This window comes from Triturus cristatus, chromosome 8 (genome assembly GCF_964204655.1).
Source record: "Triturus cristatus chromosome 8, aTriCri1.1, whole genome shotgun sequence".
NCBI lineage: Eukaryota > Metazoa > Chordata > Amphibia > Caudata > Salamandridae > Triturus > Triturus cristatus.
In genome coordinates, this window is record NC_140591.1 from 179,361,410 (window position 1) to 179,388,009 (window position 26,600).

Here is a 26,600-nt window from a genome sequence, read left to right on the forward strand (position 1 = left end):
TTCCTGGACTTGGGAACTTTATCTTCCGGACTGTAAACATAATTAAATAATTCACACAATCTCGGGACTAGCTCATTGTGGAGGAGTTTGTAGACCTCACTAGGAAGCGCGTCAGTTCCCGCAGCCTTATTCTTCTTACTTTTGTTTAGATATAGTCTAATTTCGCTCTCAGTAATAGGAGCATCTAGGCTATCTCGGCTGCCTTCTGTTAGTTCAGGTAGAGCTTTATTCCGCAACCATTTTTGAAGGGTTTCTGAGCTAGGTATAATCTCCTCGCTATACAGCTCTGATAATAGGGAAAGGAGGCAAGTTTGCATATCCTCCAGTCTAGATGATGTAGCCCCGCTCTCATCAATTATTAGTTTGTTGATATTGTTTATAACTCGGTCTACTCTTGCCTTCCAAGCCAAGAGGGCGCCCGCCTTTTCGCCATACTCATAGTTTTACATATTTTGGTACGCCCACTGAGCCTTCACCTTTAGATCTAACCTGCCCCTGTAATCCTTGCAAGCGCGATCCAAGTCACTAAGAACTTGTGTCAGCCTTTCAGAGTGGCCCTGAGTACATCTAGTCCTCTCATCCTCTAGCTTGAGAATTTTTTCTTCCAGGTTACGCAGTTCTTGAGCCTCCACCCTATTTTTGGAACAGATCAGGCTATGTAACTGATCTCTCAGATGGGCTTTAAAAGCGTCCCAAACATAGTCCAAAGTCGTCGAGCCAATATTTGCAGAAAAATAGTCTAAAGTGGACAATTTAATCACCTTGATTATTTCAACGTCTGACAACATTGCCCTTTTTAGCGTCCATCAAGGCCTGAGGCTATACCTCCTTCCAAGATATACAAAAAAGATGGGGGTATGATCTGATAGGAGACTGGGTAAGATGGAGATAGCAGGTACATTTTCCAAGCTCAACCTATCAAACTAAAACATAATCGATTCTGGATGAATGACCATGTTTTTTACTGAAAAAGGTGTACCCCTGTTTATCACCCATCTTTGCCCTCCAAACATCGGCAAGCCCTAGTTCATGAATCCTAATAGCCAAGGCCCGACGAATATGTGGCACTGGTTTGATCTGTCTCTTAATGGATCAAAAGGGACATTAAAATCGCCGTCAATTATTATAGGTGAAGTGGCTTCTATTAATTTAGACTGCAATTTACAAATGTGTGTCAGATCGTCAACATTGGGGCCATAAAAGGAGGCAACAGTTAGCTCCAAACCTCTAATCTCCAACAGGGCAATGATCTATCTCCCAGTCTGATCTGTTGATGTTGATTTAATAATACATCTAGCCCCTGATTTAATAAAAATAGCCACCCCTTTATTATGCGCTACCTGCTCGGAAGAACAAAAGTGTTCTACCCAGCGATATTTAGCAAAGATGACCCGACATTCTAAATGGCTTAAATGTGTTTCCTGAAGGAGACAAATCTGAGCACGTGATTGTTCTAGATATGTCATGACCAATCTTTGTCTACGTGGACATTTCAACCCATTAACATTCCACAAGATAAATTTATTTCACTACACATCGAGGCAACTCCCTCCACCTGCTGCCAAAACTTTACAAAGACAATTTAATACTGGATTAAGATTAAGGTTGAGATTGAGGATATTTTTTTGATTTTTTCCCACTGCAACCTCACCCCTGCTCCCCCCTCTCCCTCCCTGCCCTCGTGACCCCTCAACCCCCTCACCCCCTGGGGACCCCCCCCTACTCTAGGCATAAGCCCATATGGCCTCAGTCCCCCAGACGTACCAATAGAAAACAAAAAATCTTTTTTTTAATTTAATACCATCAACCCCCGAGAACGTAAGATGTGCATGTGGTTATTCCACATGATACGCAAAGTTGCTGGAAATCTTAATTGAGCCTTAGCCCCCATTGAGTTTAAGATCTCCATTCTTTTACCAAGCTCCCATTGTTTTGTTGCTGTGATATGGGAGATGTCTGACCTAATAGTGAATGAGAAGGGGTTGGAGAAAGATTTAGCTTTTATCAAACCTTCTTTCAGAGACAAGGATAAAATCTTATCTTTTATAGTGCATGTGAGGAAATTTACTAAGATTTTCCTTGGCTTCTATTTTGCAGGGTTTCTCTTAAACGGATCCCGGTGGACCCGTTGAATATCGTGCGCCAGATCTAACTCCGGGAAGTCCTTCAAAACTGTATCTTTTAACAGAGAAAACACGAAACCTTTGACATCTGCTCCTTCCAAATCTTCGGACACATTTAACAGTCTAAGATTGTTTTTTCTCGAATTGTTCTCCAGGCGCCCCAAGTCATCTTTTAGTTCTTTATTTTGGTTGACTAATTTAGCCATTTCCATTGTAGAGGAGTGGAGTGCCTCCTTAATTTTAGGAATCTCCGTTTCTAGAACATCTATTCTCAGTGAAACTTCTTCCAATTTATGAGTTAACACCTCGCATGATGCTTGGATCGCTGCTTGATTGGACTCTGAGACTGTAAATTTCTTCCCTACATCCTCCTTAAGGGCCAGTAGAATGTCTGCTAGTGACCTGGTCCCAGACCCAGCAGAAACTACTACTGGTCCCAGACCCAGCAGAAACTACTACTGGGGCTGTTAAATTTACATATTCAGTACGTAGGGGGGAGCCCGGCTGATCCTCTTGGGCCTCCAATATCAAAAATCTATTAGAGGTTCCAACAGAGGGATGTATAACTGACGGATGCTCTCCAGATATTTCAATTGCTTCAGTTTCCACTCCCCCATACCTACTCACTAGGTCAGGTGAAGACAGAGACTGCATGTTGTTCAAGGGTAAAACTGGCCGATCTAAAGACTGTAACGGGATTTGATGAGGTAACAGGCTGTGGGCTATTAGACGCCAAAGAGCTTCCTTTATTAGACGCCCGATTCGTAGGAGTAGACAAAACCTTGTAGAACATTTTTAAAGAGGGTGTGATTTTCACTTTGGGAGGACTTTCTTCCCCCTACCTCTCCCTCTTCCACTTACTGAAGTGATGGACTTCGTAGTAACTTTCCCCTTACCCTGCCTAGCAGATACCCTAACTTCCACAACAGGAGGTGAGACCCGGGTCGGTGCTTGTGTACCTGAACCCAATTCAGACTTAATAGCCCTAGTGCGCAGGGTATATCTGCACACATTAGGTAGTGGAATACCACTTTGTTGGGACTGAACAACACCGCTCTCCATACAATACTGGGGCCCCTCCTACGACACATCGATCCTAGGTTGGCTTCCCTGCCTACAAGGAATTCCACAAGAAGCAGCCGAGATTGAAAATGAGATCGAAGGATCCTCAAGGCGACAATCAGAATTCTTACCTTCATCTCGGGTGGCAGAGACAGGTTCAGAAGTAAAAAGGATAGGACGCCCTACCTCACTCTGGCGTCCTACCTCTCTCTCCCCACTCCAATCGCCGGTCTTCAGACGCACATAGTCACTGGTGCTGACTCGACCCGCAGTGACCTGGACCTGTAGGCAAGGGATGCCGCAACGCCTCCACTCTCGAGCCACGCCCACAGACCACAAGAGGGCCAGCACCAACACCGTTGTTCTGCCTCGGGGATCAGGAACCATTCAGAGAGCATTCGCCGCCTCTCTGCAAACAAACGGGAGACCACCGATAAGGTAAGAAGGAAATAGAGGTGCCAAGGTAGGGGGGGGAAATCCGTTAAAAATTCATCGGAAAGGGCTCCCGGAGGGGGCCTGTACACACGCCCGAGGGAGCTTCAGCCACGACCGTTAGCTTCCGGCCGCCATGTTCCCGTTCCAGGGAAGACATGGCTTGGCAGTTCGGGCTGGACTGTTCCCATGAGGCACAGGGTCAAGACTGATTTGCATATGGCCATGTCTAAACTGGGGTGGTGTAGTGGGCAAAAGAACGATGGATTTAACCCAGATCTCTTGACTGGGGGAGAATGTCTGCATTGTCAGCATTCCGTCCATCATTTGTTTGTTGTAACGCTTTTCGCCCTAAGTGGGATGGGTATTCCCAGACGTGGGACCCGTGCTCACTACGCCACTGGAGTCAAGCTATCCTGGCTGATGATGGCTGATAGCCAGAAACCGGTCCTAGGATGCTTGTTTCCGGTCCAGGGAAGACATGGCTTGGCAGTTCGGGCTGGACTGTTCCCATGAGGCACAGGGTCAAGACTGATTTGCATATGGCCATGTCTAAACTGGGGTGGTGTAGTGGGCAAAAGAACAATGGATTTAACCCAGATCTCTTCACTGGGGGAGAATGTCTGCATTGTCAGCATTCCGTCCATCATTTGTTTGTTGTAACGCTTTTCGCCCTAAGTGGGATGGGTATTCCCAGACGTGGGACCCGTGCTCACTACGCCACTGGAGTCAAGCTATCCTGGCTGATGACGGCTGATAGCCAGAAACCGGTCCTAGGATGCTTGATTCCAGTCCAGGGAAGACATGGCTTGGCAGTTCGGGCTGGACTGTTCCCATGAGGCACAGGGTCAAGACTGATTTGCATATGGCCATGTCTAAACTGGGGTGGTGTAGTGGGCAAAAGAACGATGGATTTAACCCAGATCTCTTGACTGGGGGAGAATGTCTGCATTGTCAGCATTCCGTCCATCATTTGTTTGTTGTAACGTTTTTTCCCCTTCCCCAGCCTGAACTTTGGATTTAACCTGGTCCTAAGCGCTACATGTGCTACATGCGTCTAAGCACTACTTTTTGATTTCATCTTTAAAAATTCGTAACTCCAGTTCTACTTATTGGATTTTTGTCGTTTTGGTCTAGCTTTCCTCATACAAACATAATTTATTTTTTCTAACCCTGTGTGGAGTATTTGTGTGGTGTTATCATTGTGTTACTGTGTGTGTGTGTTGCACAATTACTTTACACATTGCCTCTTTTGATACGCTTGACTGCTCTGTACGAAGCAACCAGAGGGTGAGCACAGGTTATCTTTTAGTATGCATCTGGCTTACCCTGACTAGAGTGGTGGCTCCTGCTTGGACAAGGTGCATACCTCGGCTGAACAGAAACCCTAGTTCTAACACACGCAATCCCATATTTACAACGGTTTGTAAACCTGGGACTGCGTGAAATCGCTACGCCTCCAAGAGTATGGCGTAACAAGGAGAAAACCTTTTCTCCTTCTTATTTCCTCCTTCTATGGGTGCTGCAATCTGCAGGACAGATAGAAAGAGAAAAATGTGCGAGAAATTGTTTCTGTGCAGGTGGGTATCCCTTCCTGCACAAAAACAATTCTCCTTGTAAGGCAGGCACCCATGCAAAAATTGTGCTAGGGGACCTGTGTTGGCGCCAGGCTGCCTGAAGTGCGCCAGTGCTCCTAATAGATATGGCGCATTTCTGCTCTCTCCCTTTTACACAACGCAGCACAGCCAGTCACTTTGCTGCACTGCGTTGCGCAAAAGGTTATTAAATATGGCTCTAAGTTTATATCCTGTTGCCACTTCATACTGATAGTCAGGCAGAACCGTACACTCCCTCATCGTTTATGGTGTCTCTTTCTCCATGTGCCACCTTCTACTTGGCATGTTATCTCAATATTGGGGTGGATCATTGTTATACTAAAGAGCCACCTGATTGGATCAATAACATATAGGGATTATTTTCACCTTAAATTAACAATATAACAAAATACTGAACACTGAGTATTCTTTTACACTCTGCTTTACATTATTAGCATACTCTAGATGCTATGTGTACCCACATCCTCATATCACTATTAAACCCGAGGATCCTGTCTGCACGTAAACCTGCATCTCATTTGCCCTCCTGCACGCACCACCAACTGGACCTGAAGCGGTGTAGCCCTGTCGGACTTTGGAGCTCCCCAATGCATCCGTCTCTCCATTAGTTAAATCTTACACATGGAATATTATATTAGAAGCAGCACTTCTGAGCAAAGAACGACAGACAAGGACTAAAGTTTAAAGAGTTACTTAAACAATATCAGTTACAGAAATGCATACGCGGGCTATCAATTAGTTCAATAAGCATTCAAATCATAAGGAGTACAGAAAAGAACACAGTAAAATGCTACTGGAAATCCAGCATAGATTTGCCTCCAAAGAATGGGTATAGGGTTCTCTAGCATGGAGGAATCATATCGTTTTATATGAATTTTAACAAAGGATTTCATACATTCACTACAGAAGTACATGGTTCACAGGCAATAAGAAGCAAGTCGAAAGAAACATTCATAACAGAAATACATTTTGAGATTCTCTCACCATTCTACCACATGGGTGAGTAGTGCGCTTTACAAAACCTTGATTGATTGATTGATTGTACTCGTGTGTTCCCAGAGTCTGTATATGCAACATGGCTCGTTACACAGTATGTTGTGCAGTATGAGACAGTTTGGTTGTCCTTGGAAAAGTATATTTTATTCAATGCAGCTAGAAAAGTTTTAGTCTTTTTATAGAAAAGCGTAAAATCCTTTATTACAGCAAAATAATAGCAATAGTAATGATCACCTGGTATACTACTGTGTCTAATCCAAGATGGATGACAGAACAACGTTGTCCTAATTTAGTAAAAGCGTAATTTCTTGTGCGTTATGCACCACAATTTAAAAAACAGATCCCACAATCCAACACACAACTTGCCATGTTGGACACATAGCGACACCAAATCAATATGCCCAGATACTATCCAATTTTGAACATGTTCCTAGATAACCCATTACAACATAGCCCACAACTTATCTAAAATCACTTCTCCATTTCATAAGAACCACTGCACGGTTTCCAACGAAAGATCAAAGCCCTCAATAATTACAAAATTGCAAAACAAACATTCTGGAGAAGGCGAGGGGTGACTAAACCGTGCCGACATTATGGCGGTAACACCAGTCCCCGGCCACCAGTAGGGAGTGGGAGGCCATGTCAGCAAATGACGCGGCACTCCCTCCCCCCGCAACGACGCGGCCTCTGTGAGCCGGAAGCACTTCGGTGCTTCCGGCTCAGAAATGTCCAGCTTGCACCCAGGCAGACTGGTCACATCCGGTCAGCCTGGGTGCCCCCTTTAAAAGGGGGTGGTGGGGAGCAGAACAGTCTCTTGTTCTTGCTACCCACAGGCAACGTTCACGGGCCGGCTGCGGGCCCGTAATCTCTTCTTTCTTTTGTCTTTTGCAAGTGATCAACGTCGTTGTGGGGTTTTTTCGCAGCAGAGTCGCGGCGGAAGGTTGGCGCGAACGGGGAAGAGTCGACGCGGCGCGGTGCCGGAGCAGGGTCTACGCGAGGGGGACCCCTGTTTTGATTCCTCGACATCCTCACTGTGGTGAGGCATCGCTGCTGGTTTTGGCGCGTCAGCAATGGCGGTGGGGGTTGCAGCTACGAGCCGGATACCGGGTATCTCAATCTGCCCGCTCTAACCCGGTAAGAAGCGTGTGATGCTCATAGCGGGCGTGACAAGGAGCGTTTTGTCGGGGGCATTATAGATAGAACAGTTACTCCCAGGTATAGAGTGTGGGCAGTGGTATTTGCTTCCGTGAAAGTGGAGAAATAGGTACTCCATGTGAGCATTGTACAACCAATGATCGTGTAACCTCATGTAACTGGTGCTATGCAGTCAAAAGCAATGGTTACTGAAGCCTGCAGTGGTACACGTGTCCCAGGGGGCATTTAAACGTTTAGCCATACGCGTTCAGATAACAAGTTGGGGGCACTCTCTTTATGTTCTCTATGGAATTTTAGACACAAGCATTTATATACCGAGGAGTGTCTGTGATTAAATACGCTGCCTGCATATTTTCTTGGCTCTTTATGCATGTAGGTGCTGTGGCTTAGTTGGTTAAAGCGCCTGTCTAGTAAAGAGGAAGACATAAGGTTTTGAGAGAGGCAGAGCTCTTTTGTGTGAAAGCGTAACCGGGGCAGAAGCACAGTCACCACCTCAATTATAAAGCTGCATACTGGGAGCAGTGGGGCAATACAAATAGCGAGTTTATCTCCTTGTTCTCTCTGAATTGTGTTCAACGATGTGTTGAACAATGTTTGTGTTATGTGCACACGATTAATCTGAGGCTTTGTTGTTCCTCATGGTAAGGTGGGGTCAATGATATTTTCTTTCAGTAAGGTTGGGAAAGAAGTGTTGCCATAGCTTTTCAATGCACTGTTACTCAGTGTAAAGTTCATGCAGTGTATTGCCTTTAGGAGAGTAGGAAATAAGTTCTGTTGCCATTTTGACGCTCACTGAAGAGTGGTAGTCAATCAGTCAATGGTATCTACGCAACTACAAGTGGGGTGATAATTAAGAGTGTTGCTGGGGGTCTGCTGCTCAGTACATAGGATCGCGTTAAGTAAGGCAGGATTAGTAGTGGTGGGGTAACAAACTGGTAGGGCTCCGTGCAACAAAACCGGTTTTCTTTGTGCATTCACAGCACCAGCACACATTACGGGATGACAAGACGGTGCCAGGACCAAGGAAATCTCTGGTGGTCATTGGAGGAACACGCTTGGGCGGCACCGGCCAGCTAGCATCTCATCGCTTCTGGGAGCCACAGAGGGTTTGAGCGGGCGGCTCACCTGAGCCTACTAGGTTAGCCAGTAGGTCGTGGCTCTGGTTGCGTGGGTGCAAGGGTTGGCTGATGGCTGCTGCTTCTAAAGGTAAGTGGTGACACAGTCACCTATCTGGGGCTAAGGTTACGCGTGCAGGCAGGTCCCATTTAATCTTTACATCTGTTAGCCATGGCCCCTTCGGTCCGGCGGCACGAGAAGTGATCGCGCACGGACGTCTTGCTGGAGGCTTTAATGCAGCAAGTCCAGGTCATGGGGCAGACCCTCAACAGGTTGCAAGATAAGGTGGAAGGTCCTGAGGTGCCAGAAGGGAGGGGTAGGTGGCCTATTGTCCCACCAAGACACTACTCTCCGCCACAGCCAAAGAGGTACAGGCGCAAGCCATGTGGAAGAGGGGCAGCTGTGACCCCAAGAAGTGAGCCTGCAACCGCGCCAAGCCCTCAGGGTGAGGGGGGCGCAGGTGATGCAGTCCCACCAGCAGAGACACCGGGCCCCTTGGGCGAAGGGGGCCGAAGTGGTGCAGTGCCTGTGGGACCCATTGTTGACCCCGCTCTTCCCCCGGGGAATGGGACTGGGGGAGCCACCCCTGCAGAGCCAGACATAGCCGCCAACTTGGCGGTAGTCCTGCCTTGGCTGGAGATGGTAGGGAACTGGTCTCACGCCGCAGGGGCAACAACTGGCGGGGGGATGCCATTGAAAGGGCAAAGAAATTGATGGCTGAGCTAGGAAAGGGGAGGCCAAGCGAGGTGCCGGCAATACCGGCAGGGGGTGCAACACCCGTTGCCACAGCACCAGTCCCCGGTGGCGAAGGTGTCCGGGAGATAATCAGCGACGCAAAGAACACAGACGCGGGCAAGACGGCTGATGCGGCAGCACCAGCAGGTACGAGGGCAACACTACCTCCACTAGGTTTGGGAGAGATGCGCTCCAGGAGGGAACAGTTGGGGCGGCATCTGTCGAAAGAGACTTAGGAAAGGATCTGGAAGGGGGAATATGTTAGCATGTTTTCCCTCTTGATTGATGAGGCAGACAGAGAAGACGCTAAAAAGAACAAGGAATGGACACACTACAAAGAATGGTCCAATATAGTCCTTAAATACAGGGTAGAGGAGGTTGGATCTGAGATGGCATGTTCTCAGAATAGGATCTCAGTCGCCCATGCTACACAAGGTGGCGATGGGTGGAAAGAGTATGACAAGGAGTTTAGAAGGGCAAAAGCGCAGGATCCAACCCTAAGATGGAGCCAGACACACATGTTTATTCATCTGAGACATTTGGTTCAGGGAGCAGCTGATAATGGGCGGGGGCAGGTACCTGACGCAGTGCAGTCCCAGCCCTTTAAAACAGGCTCCACCGGTAACACGGGGGGGTTCACTGGGAAGGCAGGGAGCAATGGGAAAAAAGGCGTCTGTTTTGACTTTAACAAAAGAACTTGCAGTAGAGCGCCAGGCACATGTAGGTTCAAGCATTCCTGTGGTTACTGTGGTAATACATCCCATCCCGAGTCCAGGTGTCACAAAATGTCCGGGGGCAAAGAGGGAAAGAAACAAGAATAGCAATCTTCTGCTAGGAAAGGCTAGATCTCCTGTTAATGTTAGCGCTATGATACCTTGGTTAGAGTCAATTGCACTGAGGCAGCCAGGACGATCAGGGAGGGGTTTGTTGAAGGTTTCAGGATACCAGCCCAGGGATACAACGGGGTGGCGCACTGCCGGAACCAGCTGTCAGTTAGGTCCAATGTAGACATAGCAACAGCAAAAATCCTTAAGGAAGTGAGCCTGGGTAGGGTGGCGGGCCTTTTGAAGACGCCCCAATGAAGGATTTTGTGTGTTCCCCTCTAGGGGTAGTACCTAAGAAAGCGCCAGGCGAATTCAGATTGATTCACAATCTTTCTGCACCAAGGGACAGTTCAGTGAACGATGCCATCTCTGACACACTTTGTAGTGTGAAATATGCATCTTTCGACCAAGTGGTGGACATGCTTAGGTCATTTGGTCAGGGGGCTTTTCTGGCGAAGGCCGACATTGAGTCTGCATTTAGATTGCTACCGGTCCACCCTGCAGATTTTCACTTACTAGGTTTCCAGTTCCGGGGAAAGTATTACGTCGACAAATGCATGCCAATGGGTTGCTCAGTGTCCTGCGCCTACTTTGAGAAGTTTAGCTCATTTTTGGAATGGGCATTCAGGAGGGAGTCAGAGCATCAATGGGTGCTGCATTACCTGGATGATTTTCTGTTTCTGGGGGCGCCACAATCTGGGGAATGCAGGGCAGCATTGTCAAAATTCTGTACATTGATGCAGGAGTTCGGAGTGCCCCTGGCACCCGGTAAGACAGTGGGCCCAAGCACAGCAATTGAATTCCTGGGGATTGAACTAGATTCTGTCCAAGGGGTCCCGAGATTACCCGCTGACAAAGTCAAAGATTTTGGGGTGGCTTTGCAACACTGCCTCAAGAAAGAGAAAGTTACGCTGCACCAGCTACAGCAGGTGGTAGGGCAATTGAATTTCGCACTACGCATAATTCCAATGGCGCGCCCTTTCTCTCGCACCATCGCGCATGCCATGTCAGGCCTCATGGAGAAGCATCATCACACCAGGCTGTCCGGCGAAGTCAGGCAGGACATGTTGATTTGGAAAGCATTTTTGTGCGACTTCAATGGGAGAGTGGTGTGGCCCAGCCCACCTAGGTCCAGCCCGGAGCTGGGCCTCATGACTGACGCTGCAGGTAGCGAGGGTTTTGGGGCCATCCTGGGGTGCGAGTGGGTAGCTCAGCGTTGGCCAGACTGGTGGAGGGAATCTGGACTCACCTCTAACATAAGTTTCTTAGAGCTTATTCCAATTCTAGTGGCACTGACTGTGTGGGCGGAGGGTCTAAAAAATCAGTCTTTAATATTCTGGTCCGACAACATGGCAGTAGTAGAATGCATAAATAGCCAAACGGCTAAACGCAGCATGATGCTGCGTTTGTTGAAGGAGATTGTGTTGCAGTGCATGAAATTGAATGTCCTTTTTAAAGCTAAACACGTACCAGGTATTCTGAACCACGCGGCTGATGCATTGTCTCGTTTTAAAATGCAAGCATTCAGGTCCCATATCCCAGAGGCAGTAGTGCACCCATCACCTTTCCCAGAACAGCTTAGGCAGCTTGGTGCCCCCAAGTATCGAACCTCGTGGCAGTGAGCCTAGCGCCCAGAACCAGGAGTGCCTACGAAGGGGCGTTTGGGTCTTTTTGCTTGTTCTTGGGGGAACAGTGGGAGCACAAATGGCATGATCATGAGTCAGAAGTTGAATATCTTGTTTTCATGAGGGAACAGGGGCGCACGGTAGCAGGGGCAAGAAGACATATCTCAGCCATATCATTTTTTGCAAAGATAAAGGGAAGGGGGGATCCCACAAAGAACTTCGTAGTACGCCAGGTGCTGAAAGGATGGCAACGCTTGCAGGGAGGGCAGCCGGATGTCAGAAGACCCATAGGTTTAGAAACACTAGGGAAGCTAGTGGGGGCTTTGCCGCAGGTTTGCACTTCCCCAGGCGAAGTGATCTTGTTTCAAGCAGCATTCTGCCTTGCATTGTACGGCGCTTTTAGGGTAGGCGAGCTAGTCACAAAGAATAAGAAAGATTGGCTGGGGGGCCTGCAGATAGGACACGTTAACATAAAGAAGTATTCAGTGCTGATTTCCATCCTGAAATCAAAAACCGATCAAGAGTGTAAGGGAGAGAGCATAGTATTACACAGGGCAGGGAACACGTCATGCTGCCCTGTCTACAGGCTTGAGGCCTTTATGGCCCAACGGGCACGAGCTACGGGAGGGCCTCTCCTGATACATGGGGACGGGACACCACTCACGGTGTTCCAGTTCAGGAAAGTCATGCTCCTGGCATTGAAGGCTGCCGGGCTAGACCCTGCCGACTTCGGGACTCATTCGTTCAGGATAGGAGCAGCCACCGAAGCAGCAGCAAGAGGGCTGGGGGACGAGCGTCTCAAAAGGATCGGTAGGTGGTCCTCTAACTGTTACAAGAGATATGTGCAGCTGCACATGCTCTAACTCGGTGTGACTGTCCAATTTTTAGGTGCGCAATGGGTTTTTTCCCATCTCCCTGTGACTCAGAGTAAGGGGTTTCAATTTCACTATCAGAGAGCGCTAGATGCAGTTTTTTGTGGAATTTGTGTGTTGCATGCCAACATGGCAAGGCACTTACCTCGGCTCTCTTGTTTCCACGTCATTCGCAGTTTCTTCATCCTGTGACTCAGGAGGGAAGCCTGGACTCATTCGCACTCACAAACCGCAAGAGCAAGCAGAAGAGCGGCGGACGTTGAGCTTTGGGCAAGCAACAAAAATGGTGGTGCAAGTTCACTCTTCGCACCAGGAAGATCAACATGTTTGGGTGATAGGGCACTCATATTTTCGCCGTTTGAAGAATTTCTTTTCAGGGTCTATCAAGACTAGCGCCGCTCAGCTAGGGATAAACTTATCCTTTATCGGTCAGGGTGGCTTGTGCGTAGGTCAATTCAGGGAGTTGGTGAACGGAGCAAGTACGGGACCACCGGCAATCTGGATCCTGCACCTGGGGGTAACGACTTGGCCCGATTAGGCAGGAGAGTACTAGTGGAAGATCTGCTCACAGAAGTTGGGTGGCTAGCGAAGCAGTGTCCTCAGTCGATAATAGCGTGGTCACACATGATTCCCAGGTCGCAATGGAGGGGGGGGCGAGTCAGTTAGAGCGTTGAATTACGCGGTGAAGCGGATCAACAACAAATTTGATAAGTTATTTAGGCCCCCTAGATTAGGGTCCATAGGACACAGATACATCAAGGGGGAACAGTTTTTTCTGCAGGACGGGGTGCACCTCTCACATAAAGGGAATCAGGCTTTCATGGAGGACATCCTAGCTTGGGTGGAGAGTGTGAGGCGCAGTACATGACCTTCCTAGTGAGTGAGGGGGAGACCAGGTAGTCGGGCAACTATGCTGGCCTGTGGCGGTAAGGTCATTATTGGTAAGCATAGTCTTCGGTCCTTAGCGGTCAGCACCATGTAACTCCAGGGGGTAGTGACAGTCGGTAGGTGCAGGGGCCGGGGGAGTCATCCTTCCCAGTGGGACTGGGGCCACCCCCGCACGCGCATCAAGGCGCCATTATGCAGTAGTCTGCAGCCCCCCCCCCCGTAATGGAGTGTAAGGCACAGGGCGTAGGGGGGGCCCGGGGGAAAGTATCCATCCGATAAGCTGTACCCCCCGCTTAGTACACTGGGACCGGGAGAGCTGCCAGTCATTGACTTTGCCGTAGGCTCTAGATGGGACACACAGAAAGTAAATACATGCATTGATAGATTTACGGTAGGAGTGTCTTGTGTTTTAGACTGTGTTAAGGTTAGCCGTGGAATATCTGACTATCAAATGTATCTGTACTTTCTGCGTAAAGTTTCTGTATATAACGTTTTTTAATTTGTTTGTTAATGTTAATAAATACGGCCGGGGGGGGGGGTTACTCCCCCTAATCCAAAAAATTATAACTTTTGGTGTGGTCCCCAATACTGTTATGCTGGAGGGGAGGGAAGTGCCATCCATAACTCCAGGGTCTGTAGTTAGAGTAGGGGACATGGGTAAGTACCAGACCATATAATGGGATGTAAACAGAATCCATTTGTATCATAAATGTCCACCCAACTCTAGGTCAAGACGATTCACGCTAGAGTATATAATTATCCATCAGTATTTAAGCCATTCTGGACAGTTACTAATTTACTATTTTAAAAATGTTTCACGTGCTCTTACTCTTAATTCTACACGTTCTCCTCTTCTATTATTCATATGTTCCATTCCAAAGAATCACATTTTGTCAAGATCTCTGTGTTCATCTTTAAAAAGTACAGACATAGGATACTTCGGGTCTTGATTTCAAAGGGCTCTAATATGCTATTTCCAACGTTCTGTTAGCTTCCTGACTTTAGAACCAGTATAAATTGCTTCCCACAAATGACCATGTAAACACAACATAACGTATTGCAATTAATGAATGGTTGTACCTGATATGTTTTTTTGTTACTACCATCCTTAAAGTATTTTCAGTTATCTGCCACATATTTACAGCATGCACAGTGTGCACATTGACAGAACCTTTGGGCACCTCGGGTAACCTCGGGTAACCATGATAAACTCTCATCCTGTGGCCAAGATTCAATTCGCCAAAAGAGAGGTTCTTTTCCTGCTCATTGGGTGCCTAGAAACTTAAGATGGCGGCGATGTAATCTCATTTGCCGCCGTGCTGTGTTTTGCCTCCTACAGCTCCTGAAAAAGTATAATCGGCAGGATAACCAACCCCCAGCAACACTGCTCGTCTGCCCGGCAGCCCCTATGTAGGGGAGAGGGGCTGAGGCCATTATTGAAGTGCAGCATTTAGAGTGGTGATTATCAACGTAAGATATAATCCTATGTGATTGCATGTTTGTAGGACCCAAAATGCTTTCATTAGCATTACTTCTTCAGCTAATTCAGGATTTTTGTTGTACAATGTAATATGTATGCAAGAGAGTAGTTGGACTGATACTGCTGTTGGTTCGAGTGAAAAGTATATTTTATACTAGCAGAATCCAAGGCAAGGTTTGAGCTGTTGGAGAAACAGGTTTATGAATGCTTTACAACATAAGTGCTCAAATGTTGTACAGAGAGCCTAACATTTAAGGACACGAGTGGTAACAGTCGTCCATGTTGCTTCAGAGAGACTCCCAGTAAAAGCTGCACTGCTCTGAAGTTAGAACTTGGCACAGAATAAATATCTATGTTATTATGTGCAGGGTAAATGGGAGACAGGAACAATTGATTTATTTTTAAGCGACTAGAAATAGGAAATATCACTGGCAGCCGTTCACCTTCAGACAGCATTAGATAAATAACGGTTAAAGCAAGTAGAGATGGGAAGTGTTGGGTCGATGTAAAGTCTGAGGCCTTGCTCAACGCATAGCTCAAGAGGAGTTGGGCTTGCACAATACACAGCTCAAGAGGAGTTGGGCCTGCACACACAGCTCAAGAGGAGTTGGGCTTGCACACACAGCTCAAGAGGAGTTGGGCTTGCACAACACACAGCTCAAGAGGAGTTGGGCTTGCACACACAGCTCAAGAGGAGTTGGGCTTGCACACACACAGCTCAAGAGGAGTTGGGCTTGCACAACACACAGCTCAAGAGGAGTTGGGCTTGCACACACAGCTCAAGAGGAGTTTGGCTTGCACAACACACAGCTCAAGAGGAGTTGGGCTTGCACACACAGCTCAAGAGGAGTTGGGCTTGCACAACAAACAGCTCAAGAGGAGTTGGGCTTGCACAACACACAGCTCAAGAGGAGTTGGGCCTGCACACACAGCTCAAGAGGAGTTGGGCTTGCACACACAGCTCAAGAGGAGTTGGGCTTGCACAACACACAGCTCAAGAGGAGTTGGGCTTGCACACACAGCTCAAGAGGAGTTGGGCTTGCACACACACAGCTCAAGAGGTGTTGGGCTTGCACACACAGCTCAAGAGGAGTTGGGCTTGCACACACAGCTCAAGATAAGTTGGACTTGTATAACAATCGGCAGCCGTGCCAAACACACCGCATTAGTTTATTGGAGAAGAAATTTAATTGCCGAATGGATCGTAGGGCAGGGTATGGATGATCATTAATATCCACAAATGCAAATCAGACCCTGAAATTACGCTTTTTATTTGTGATGCTCTTCAAAGTCAAAGGACAGACATCCAGAACGAGGAAGGCCCATTCCACTACAAGTTTCTCCAACAGCAGAAACTCTACTAATGGTAGGCTTGCCACCTCTGACTCAAATTGGCAGATTTGCAGTCACCCCAATCTCTAAATCAATATTATGTCCTCAATGCAAATGCTGCTCTGGGTGAACTTTTTGGGGGAGTCCCTAGGCACTCAGGGGTTACTGGGGTCAAATTCTCACAGTGGAAACATGTTGCTTGCCCTGAGGCTTATCCTATTGCTGTACCCAAATAAGCACCAAGTGTACCCCTATTGCACTTGGACTCATTGGTCAATGAGACCGATTACAAATGAGATCCCTGTCCTATTGGATTAGAATCTGAACCACTGAAGAATTGGCCATATATAGGCAGAGTCTGTGTGAGCTACTGGAACTTGATGTCAATCTCACCTTCCCTTGGTTTGTACACGTCCGAAAATGGTTTCTGGAACTTGGCTTGAGTAGGTTTTGGGCAAATCTCACTCTATTGATGCCAGAATCAAAGAGAGTGATTAAGCACACCTACTGGAATTTTATTGTTCACAAAGTCACTTTAGGTTGTGGGAGAGGGAGACTTACTACACAATATTTGTCTTTCAAAGTGATGCCGAGTTTTGAACCATTTCTGGATGAGATCGAACCACAACTAGCAAAGACACTTTACTTGAAGTTCAGATATGAGACGTTGCAGATCAACTCCTTTACTTCCAAGAGGTCCATGCCCTAGGCTTTGGGAAGGGACCCCAGGTGTAATTTATTCTCCCTAGATACAAAAGCAAGCATCGCACATGTACTATTTTTTTGCACAGCTTATGTATTGCCTAGGAGAAAGTGGATTAGGCCATTGAGTAAGAATCTGAAAACTAGGTTTTACCTAGAAGCACTGCGAATACTGAAAACAGATACCTCAAAACTCATTGTATTTGGGGTCAGTAGATTTTTATTGGCCATCAGCTAGCTATCTGAGGAAAAAGAATGGACTAAAATTTGTATTCCCCTATTATATAATGAAGTTTTACTATTTCCCCCACCATGTAAATGAATATATGGATGTAGAATATCCCAAATGAAGCTGCATCTGCAAAAGCATATTTTAATAGTTTAGTGTGTATGTTTTATCCCTATGTGTGTAATTTTTAAGAATCATCTGCCGATTGGGGTTCATAGAGTACATATTTGTACCTCTATATAATTACTGTAACAAATGGAGTAATTGTGGTACCATAATGTTCTGGTTTAATGGGAAAATCAAAGTGTATAATTTTTCTGTACCTAATTACATAATCACCACTGAACTTTAATCACCACTGAACTTTCAGTCTCCATTGGATTTTTTTTTTAATGAGATGTTTTTACTGAATAATCAAATTTGCAAATATTCTTTTATGATTCTTTGAATCGAAATAAAGAGAATTTGAGTTGATTTGGTAACAAACCACATCTAATAAATCATTGTCTTGCCAGTGCCTTAACTTGAAAAAGAACTTTAATCATTACAGACAGCACCATGCTACTCATGGTTTTGGCACATCATAAAAAGGCTTTTTGGTCTCAATCCACTATTGAAGCCTGCTGCCTCCAAAAATAATTGTTTACAATCTGAGACGTCTGCTCTCCCGAGGCCTTTCAGTGTCTCTCTGCCTCACAAGAAAGTTACAGTGAATCCTCCAAATACATTGATAGGATGATTTATGAAATTTACTTTGTACTGTCAGCTAAAGTGGACACAGTAAATGTTCTGGCAAATAGCCGTCAATCTGTCTTCCAACCTGATGTTGTGAATACTTTCTGTGTGAACTCCACACTTGAAAGGTCCTCACAAATGAACACTACCTGGATCTCTCATTAAGGACAGTAAATGCACATTGGACCATCACCAGGCAGGGTTTAGACCTGAAATGGAGTAAAACTGTGTCACTGTGATGATTGGAAGCTAAAAATGGGCCTGGGTAATACCATCAGTCTGGTCCTAACACATTTACCAGTAGTCTGTGTTGATTGAAAGTATAGAAAAAGCTGATAACATGTTGAAACTGTGTAATTTCTCTCAGTTCACTGTTCAGGTGCAGAATGTATGCCCAACTCTTCCTGTTTGATGGCCCTATCATGGGGAGTGCCTCTACATCTACACTATCTCCTCTTTCTCAACACTCTATTGGGTCTTCAGATGCCACTCATGCACCCTGTTGGATTGTCAGTATATATCAGTGCTCCCGGTTTTCAGTTTTCAATTATTTTTACCAATATAGACTGCAAAATGTATTTCCCAATCTGTATTTACTTTCAAAAAACGCAAAAATACAGTAGAATTACTTTAGATGACTTCCAGACCAATATCTAATCAAACTGACAGCATAGGGTATTAAAAAAATGCAAAAAAGGGAAATGATCAGATTACTGCTGCTACAAAGGTAGGCAACTTCTATCTTTGTGTCTGCATAGATTACTTATGGCGAGGCCCGGTCTGTGGTTCCTCCAAAAACAAGCCTCTCTACTTACCGACAGAGGTGTCTTCGATGGCCAAGGGATTATCACTGTCTGAAGCCACGCCAAGAGGACCAAGAAGTTGGTGGTGATTTTGGTCCACCAGTGGAAGATGAGAGACAGTTTCCTTAGCCCCTTGAACCGGGTAGGGTTGCTCGATTCTCCTAAAAGCAGAGTGGCTGGCAGAAGCACCCCCGGATTGGAACTTCTTGGCCTCAGTTGTGGGATGAGGGAAGGGCTTTAGTTTTCCCCTGAATAGGCAGCTCTCACAGAAGATTGTGGAGCAGGAAAGCTCTGCTGGAAAGATTGAAGCAACTTTACTATGACCAAGTGGATGGTCACGCCACTTTTCTACTGCAGCAGCATTGTGTTAATTAAGGGGTAGAACAGATTGTGATGTATGGCTTTCATTGGAAGCATCTATTGCTAACCGTTAGTTACTGGTGTGACATAGAAACAGTGGTAAACATTAGTAGGACAGATATTTTGTTCTATATTTGGTAGGAGGAGGGTTATAAATGAGGGTGGTGAGGCTAAATACAGGAGACTAGGTATTTTTGTTTATATTTGGGTGCAGAGGGAGTGGACTACAGGAGAAGGTGGTGTGATGGGTGGTAGGGGACTAGGTGTTCTCTATTAATAGTTGGCCAGAGGGGGAGGAAGTTGAGATGGTGGTGAGAGGCCATGTTATATATGGTCCAGCATCACTTCTTTGTCCCTGAGTATCAGTTGAAGGCAGGGGCAAATTAGTTCACCTGCCACATATAACAAAATCATAGATAAGTGACATGTTTTTCGTGTCTGGGTTTGGAGTCTAGCTCCTCATGGCAGGCTTCTGGGCACCAGGTCTCTCTCTAACTAGATCTACTACAAGGCCTAGTCCTCTAGTCAGCTGGGCTCAGGAGTCCTTCTGCTTTTTCTGTCCCTGAAGCAATTAAGGAAGAAGCCCACCACTTGAGCCTTGGAGAGCAGTTCCAGTCTCTGGGTGCCAGGAGGAATTAGGATTCCTTGTATGAGTCATCTTATTCCAGCATGAGTCAGGATTCCTCTTCCAGCAGGGCCTTCTTCCTGGGAGGGACGGAGCCTTCCGAGGTCCAAGAATTCTCCGAGGAGGTGGTGGTTGGGGTGTCAGATTTATGAAACGCACTAGCCAGTGATTAGAAAAAATCTACCATTCAAGGCTATTTTTTCACAGTCCCCCTCCTCTGCTTTTGGAGTAGTTCCTCTTTGTCCTTTCTGTGAAGTTACCAGGACCCCTTGTTTCAGCATGGGAGGACTCAGCTGACAGCAGGCAGGATTCTCTTCGGATTCTTGGTCACCCCCTTACCTGAGAAGGGCAAACCTTGTTTTCCTCCCTACTGTGGCTGGAGTGTGACTGTTTGGAAGGCCCTGGGGATGAATTTGGGGAATCGATCCCTGTCATCGCCAAGTCAAAACAGGTAGTGCTAAAGCTGTCCTTTGTTGTGCCAACTTTTCCTGTCCACTCCCAGATAGTCAATCCAGTATAAACTGTTTTGATTTAACAATATTAGGAGATTTTAATTCTCATCTAGAAAACTCAGCAGATCACAACACTACCACATTCATCGATGCAATGGCGGGGTTTCTCGCTGGGACAGATAGATGAGCAAGAGACACATGCCGCTGGACATACCCTAGATGAAATCTTTACCTCTAGTCCCATGCTCAAAACTTTGGAGGTAATTCCCATCCCTTGGTCGGACCACAGAGCTATAATGCTCACTGTAAGTGCAAATGTGCACCAACCAACATCAACAAACACACCTATCTTGGTCACCCATCAAGAATGGGCTAATATTAATACCCCCGATTTACAGGCTATATTACTTAAAACTAAACCGAACCTCGTATCGGATACCAATGCAGTGGTTCATAGATTAACCACTTGGGTTAAAACAGCGGTAGATGCTGCAGCCCCCCAAAAGAGTTTTATTTCCAGAAGGAAAAAGCCCTCTGAGCCTTGGTTTTCAGACAAACTTAGAGCACAAAAACAAGCATGCAGAAGGTCAGAAAGAAAGTGAAGAGCAAATTACGATCAGATGAGGAAAATCGAATATGCACAAACGCTGTCAGAATACAAGAAACTGGTTATTGAGGAAAAAAGTAAATATTTTATAACAAAAATCTTGGAGGCTAAGAACTCCAGCAGGGAGCTTTTTGATACAGTAAAAAAACTAGCCAATCTACCAGCCAAATCTCGGACGGCTAGTAGCCTGGAATTTTGTAAAACTCTGGGACAGTTTTTCATAAATAAAGTTGAGACAGTGTACAAAACCTTCAAAGATAGCAATCACTCCTCCTCTAAGATTACTAAGCCAGGGCCAGATACTTGCACACCCGGCACTGGTTTCTCCTTTTCTTCTCCCTTGGTGGAACAGATTATTCAAGTGGTGAAGACAACTACGTCAGGAGGCCCTTCAGACCCTTGTACCCCTAAGGTTTTCCATTTGTTCCCAGAAATATTAAGTAAACAACTAACTTTAGTGTTCACAGAGATAATTCAGTCAGGCCTTTTTCCTGATGTGTGGAAAACAGCTCCAGTCCTGCCTCTGTTAAAAATAAAACAACCTTGACCCAAGGAACCCAGTAGCTACCATCCGATTTCTAGGATTCCTTTCCCGTCTAAGGTACTGGAGAAATTGCTTAACACAGCTTACAACTTTCATCTCCGCAGGAGACCTCCTGGACCATTCACAATATGGTTTCAAGGAGGGCCACGGAACAGAGACTGCTCCTGGTCATGGCGGCAGAGGAACTTAGAAGAACACTGGATGCAGGGGGGAAGGCCGCCTTGATTTTGTTAGATCTGTCGGCGGCCTTCGATACAGTCAACCACGAAATATTAACTAGCAGACTAGTGGAGCTGGGGATTCAAGAAAACGCCCTTACTCTACTGTCATCCTACCTAGCTAGTGAAAGGGGCACTAGGCTGGTTACAAATGATCACAGGTATTTGAAAGATTATAGCTGTATGTAGCCTGGCTGCTACACACACTTAACCTGCCTATGGCAGTTTTAAAGTGCAAATTCAACCTGTCAACATACCCTTTTTTGACTAGGCTAAACCTTTCTTTGAAATAATAATATGTCACCCATATGTAGGCAAAAAAGGCCGGGTGCAGACATTTAAATGTAAGGCAGGTGGAAATTGATGTGGAGCATGTCCTGACAGTGAAAAATCCCCCACAAATGATTTTCAGTGTAGCAAGGCTGGCTGCTGCCATCAGGAATCATTAGGATGCCTTTTAACCTTTATTAAGTGCTAATTCCTGATTGGTAGCAGCTACAAAAATAATTCTTAATGGGGGTGGCGTAGCCGACAGCCGAGGAAGCGGCCGCACTCTAACACAGCTTTGGCGACTTGCGCCGTAAATCCCCTTAAAATCCGGGACACCATCCATAGGCCTGGCAAAATAGTGGAGAGCAGCCCCTCCTGGCTCTGATCGGATTGCCGGGACTGGACCCCTCCAGATCTGCATTGAAGCTATCGGGGGGCCTGGTCTAGGAGCGGGGAAGAGCCCGGGGAGGTGGTGACCTTGCACCGATGGCCATGGGCGTTTGAGCTGGATGGGAGAGGGGCTCGACATCGGACCCTGAGGGTAACCTGCCCGCCGGTGGTCCCACCGATTGAAAAGCAGAGCGGCAGCAGAGCAACACTACCCGCTAGAAAAGGGGGCCGGCGAACAGTGGGGCAGAGAAAGAAAGGCCTCGAGTGAACAGGCGCAGCCTTGGTGCAGACGCAAAGTAAGCCCGAGAGGGGCGCCGCCTCAACCCACCAGGATGGAGAGATCCTCCCATTGAAGTGCGGCGCAGGGCCTCAACCGATGAGGCATAGCCTTGGTGCAGACGCAAGATAAGCCAGAGAGGGGTGCCCCCACCCCAATCCACTGGGCCGTAGAGATCCTCCCGTGGAAGTGCAGCACCGGGCCCGTGCACCCCGAGGAGCTGGCCCAGCAGCACAAGGCAGTCTGAAGACGAAGAGAACAGACAAGTGACAGAATAACTCCGGGCATTTCTGCTGCCACAAGAGACCATTGCCTGTGTTGAATGGGAAAGGATCAGGGCCACAAATCGCATTGGTGGCAGTTCTATTAAATAAAAGGCCTAAAATAAACTCGCGTCAAGAATATGGCAGGGTGAGTGACCGTCACTGTTGAATTTGCGGCAGGCAGAGAGCAGCACATACTGCAAGACACTGCAAGCAGATCCCAAATTCATGCAACTGGGGGAGCCCTTCCCCCCCAAAGAATACGCACAGGCAACTCTACAGAGACTGCTCAGCCGGTCAGGGCCTGGGGTGAGAAAGCCTTATACTCAGGCAATACCGTGTAATACCGATATCCTACACTGCAACGCCCGGAGGGCCCCCCTGCCCCACCTCCCGTGGTGAGTGCAGACAGAGAGATCCCACATAGACGGTGTGGAGGGAGTGCAGGTTCACCAACTCAACAAGAGGGCCTACTGGAGAAAACGACAGGCCGCTAGGGTTCAACAAGCCCCAGGCAGGTGGTGGTGAGTGTCTGGTGGTCCACAGTGCACCGAGCCACAGGACCACAGCTCCTCATCCGGCGCAATGACAGGAGACAGGGGAGGGCGAGTCTCCCAACAGCCTAAGCTAGATAAATTCTCATGGGAGAAGCAACAGGAGGGGGCAGACGGCCACATGCAACCTACACAACCTCTAGCAGCGGATCTATTTGTCGAGGACTTGTTTCTAAAATACCTGCAACCGCGTAATCTTTCCAACTACTTCTCCATTGAAAGAGCACACTGGGTTTCTGGACACAAACCCAAACTGGGTACACCGCCGAGACCAATACTGGCCCGGGTTTTCAATTTTAAAGATTGAGATATTATATTTCAGTCAGCCCACTGTGCCCCGCAAATCAAGTATGAAAATAGCACCCTCACCTTTTTGACGGACTTCATCCTCTGGGGTGACTAAACAAAGACGTAGCTTCCTCGAAGTCAAAAAGGCCCTCAGAGACAGGGAATTGAAATAGGCCAAACTAAGAGTAGAGGCAGAGGGCAAAATATGTTTTTCTGATACACCTGAAGATGCGTGGGAATGGCTGGATGGCTGGTGAAGAGTTGGTGACCAGGAAGCAAATGTCAGGTGCAGACGGCAAACCTGGAAGCTGCAGGAAAGAAACGACCCTCGCCAGGAAGAGGCGCAACCTGCAAATGGCGGAACACTGGAAAGTCCAAAGAGTACATAGGCTCTGAACTATTTGTATATTGTGGATACTCCTTCAAGAAAGGGTGGTCTACGCCGGTCCGAACAAACCACACTTGCAGAGCACGGGGTCGGCAGGGCTGCACGCTCCTGACAGCAGGATCGCATGTTAAGGGCACCCTCCGAGGATACCGGCTAACACGAAGAGTGACTAATAATAAGAAGACAGTGAAACGAAAACTGTAACGTATTGCATGATGCCTTACCATAATATGTTATTTTGGGGGAGGATTGCAGGCAAGTTTAATAAGCCCACAGTTCAACCAGTAGAGGGGGAAAGGGTGACAGGCACTCTGCAATGTTGGAGGGGTCGGAAAGTTCAAATACTGTCATGCATGGAGGCAGGGTGGCGGGAGAGAGTCTTTATGCTTTTCACAATAGTTATAGTTATTGTTGTGTTAGTAAAGGAACACAACTAGGTACTTTCCTCTTTAAACCTCAGGTCAATCGACACTGGAATCCAAACTCACCGTATCTCACCAACCGGTGGAGAAAACCCGATCAAACACACTTCACCGTCAGGTGGCAGGCACATTACCGACACTTAAAGCCAACCTTTACTCACTTCTATGACACCATGACAAGTAAATATATACAAGATAGGAAGATGGAGGCATCACCTAAATTACTCCCTTGGAATGTGAATGGGCTGGGAGACAAAAACAAAAGAGGGATAGTGCTCCAGTAAACCCATTTAGTTGGGCATACATGTAAAGAACTCGACAGATGGGGGTATAGACTAATAGCCCATTGGTGGTTTACTTCAGGATCAAGAGGAACAGGCATACTCCTACATAATAACTTCCCCTTCATTGTAGATACAACTCACACTGATGAACAAGGCTGCTTCACGGCCGTATCAGGCAGCTGGGAGGGCAGGGGTCTCAACATCATTTGAGAGTATGTACCCCCAACACTTCATAGGAATGCACTTGCAGACATGTGCAAAAGAATAATGGACTTTTCTGAGGGCGTCCTGGTAATTGGAAGGGATTTATATGATGATATGTGACCAGAAAGATCGCTTCCCATCCAGAAGCTCGCCTTACCCCAGATGCCACCTGGTAGATTTCATGGCTGCATTTGGACTGGTCGACGTATGGCGCAGATTTATTACCCTTGTACGGCAATACACATTCTACCTGGTGGCTCATAACAGTCTCTCTCGTAAGCTCACCTTATTGCACCAGCTGACCAGTTGCAAAACTTAAAGGAGATATAACATCTGGCAAGGGGCATCTCAGACCACTCCCCGATCTGGGCACGCTACCCTTTGGGGGCAGCACATAAGCGCACGACAATCTCGCTAACCCATGGTAGCTACAGGTCCCACAGATCAGAACCTGCCTCACCAAAACCACTGACAATTATTTCAAGGAAAATGTGAGATCGATGGACTCTTCACAAGTGCTATGGGAGACCTTCAAAACAGTAGTAAAGGGTCAGGCACTTTCATTAACGACAGGACACTAAAAAAGAAAAGAGGAGACAGCTTGATGAGCTTGAAAATGACCTACTAACCTGTGAACAAAATTTCACACTTACCCCAGACGATGCAAGCAAAAACACACTCAAAGTCAAGCAACAAGAATACAATAACCTAGTTACAGAGAAAGCCAGGGGTAAACATTTAGCGACAAGGTACAAAATATACGAGCATGGAGACAAGGTGGGGAAACTCCTCCCCTGGATGCACCGGTGGGAAAGGGCCAATCGCTGGGTGACTCTACTAAAGATACACAACAAGACATTGACGGATCCACAGTAAAATAGCAGAGGCCTTTGCAGGACATTTCGCAGATCTGTACTCCCCCGCCACCTAGGCTATGGCCGAAGAATCTAGAGATTTCTTAGTTGATCTTCCAATGCCTATACTGTCCCCGGAGGAGTGGTAGCAACTTGAGGCAGACCCCACTGAAGACGAAATCATAACAGCAATCTGAAACATACAATCAGGAAGGATATGGGGCCGAATGGCTTACCAATAGAATTTTATAAACTCACAGCCACTAAAGTAACCCCACACCTACTACAAATGTAAATGGAAAGTAAGCGGCAGGGTGTTCCACCCTGTGACCAGACTAGCTTCTATAGTAATCATACATAAAAAGGGGAAGCTGGCAGAAGACATGAGCGCCTATCGCCCCATTTCCCTGCTCAACATGGAGTTTAAAATACTGGCCAAAATACTCGCAACACGGTTGCTCCAGGTCGTGACTAGACTGGTACAAGCGGACCAGTCGGGGTTCATGCCTGGGTGCAATACAGCCCTCAACCTGCGTCGCCTCCATGGAGTAGTGAGGTGAAGAGACACAATCAAAGAAGATGCAGCAAAATTATCCCTAGACACCCACATGGCCTTCGATACTATCGAATGGCCTTACATGTTTACAGTCCTAGAACGCATGGGAATAGAGCCCCAGTTTATGGCGTGGATCCGCCTGTTATAAGCGGATCCGCTGGCACAAGTGGTGGTGAATGGACTCATATCACAGAGGTTTGTTCTCAGGCACTGTTAGAAATGGGATTTCTGGTTGGCCAAGGCTAGCGCCTAAGCCAGGCAGAAACCACCACTTTAGTCAGGCAAGGGAGTTACACACTGATGATAACCACTGCTC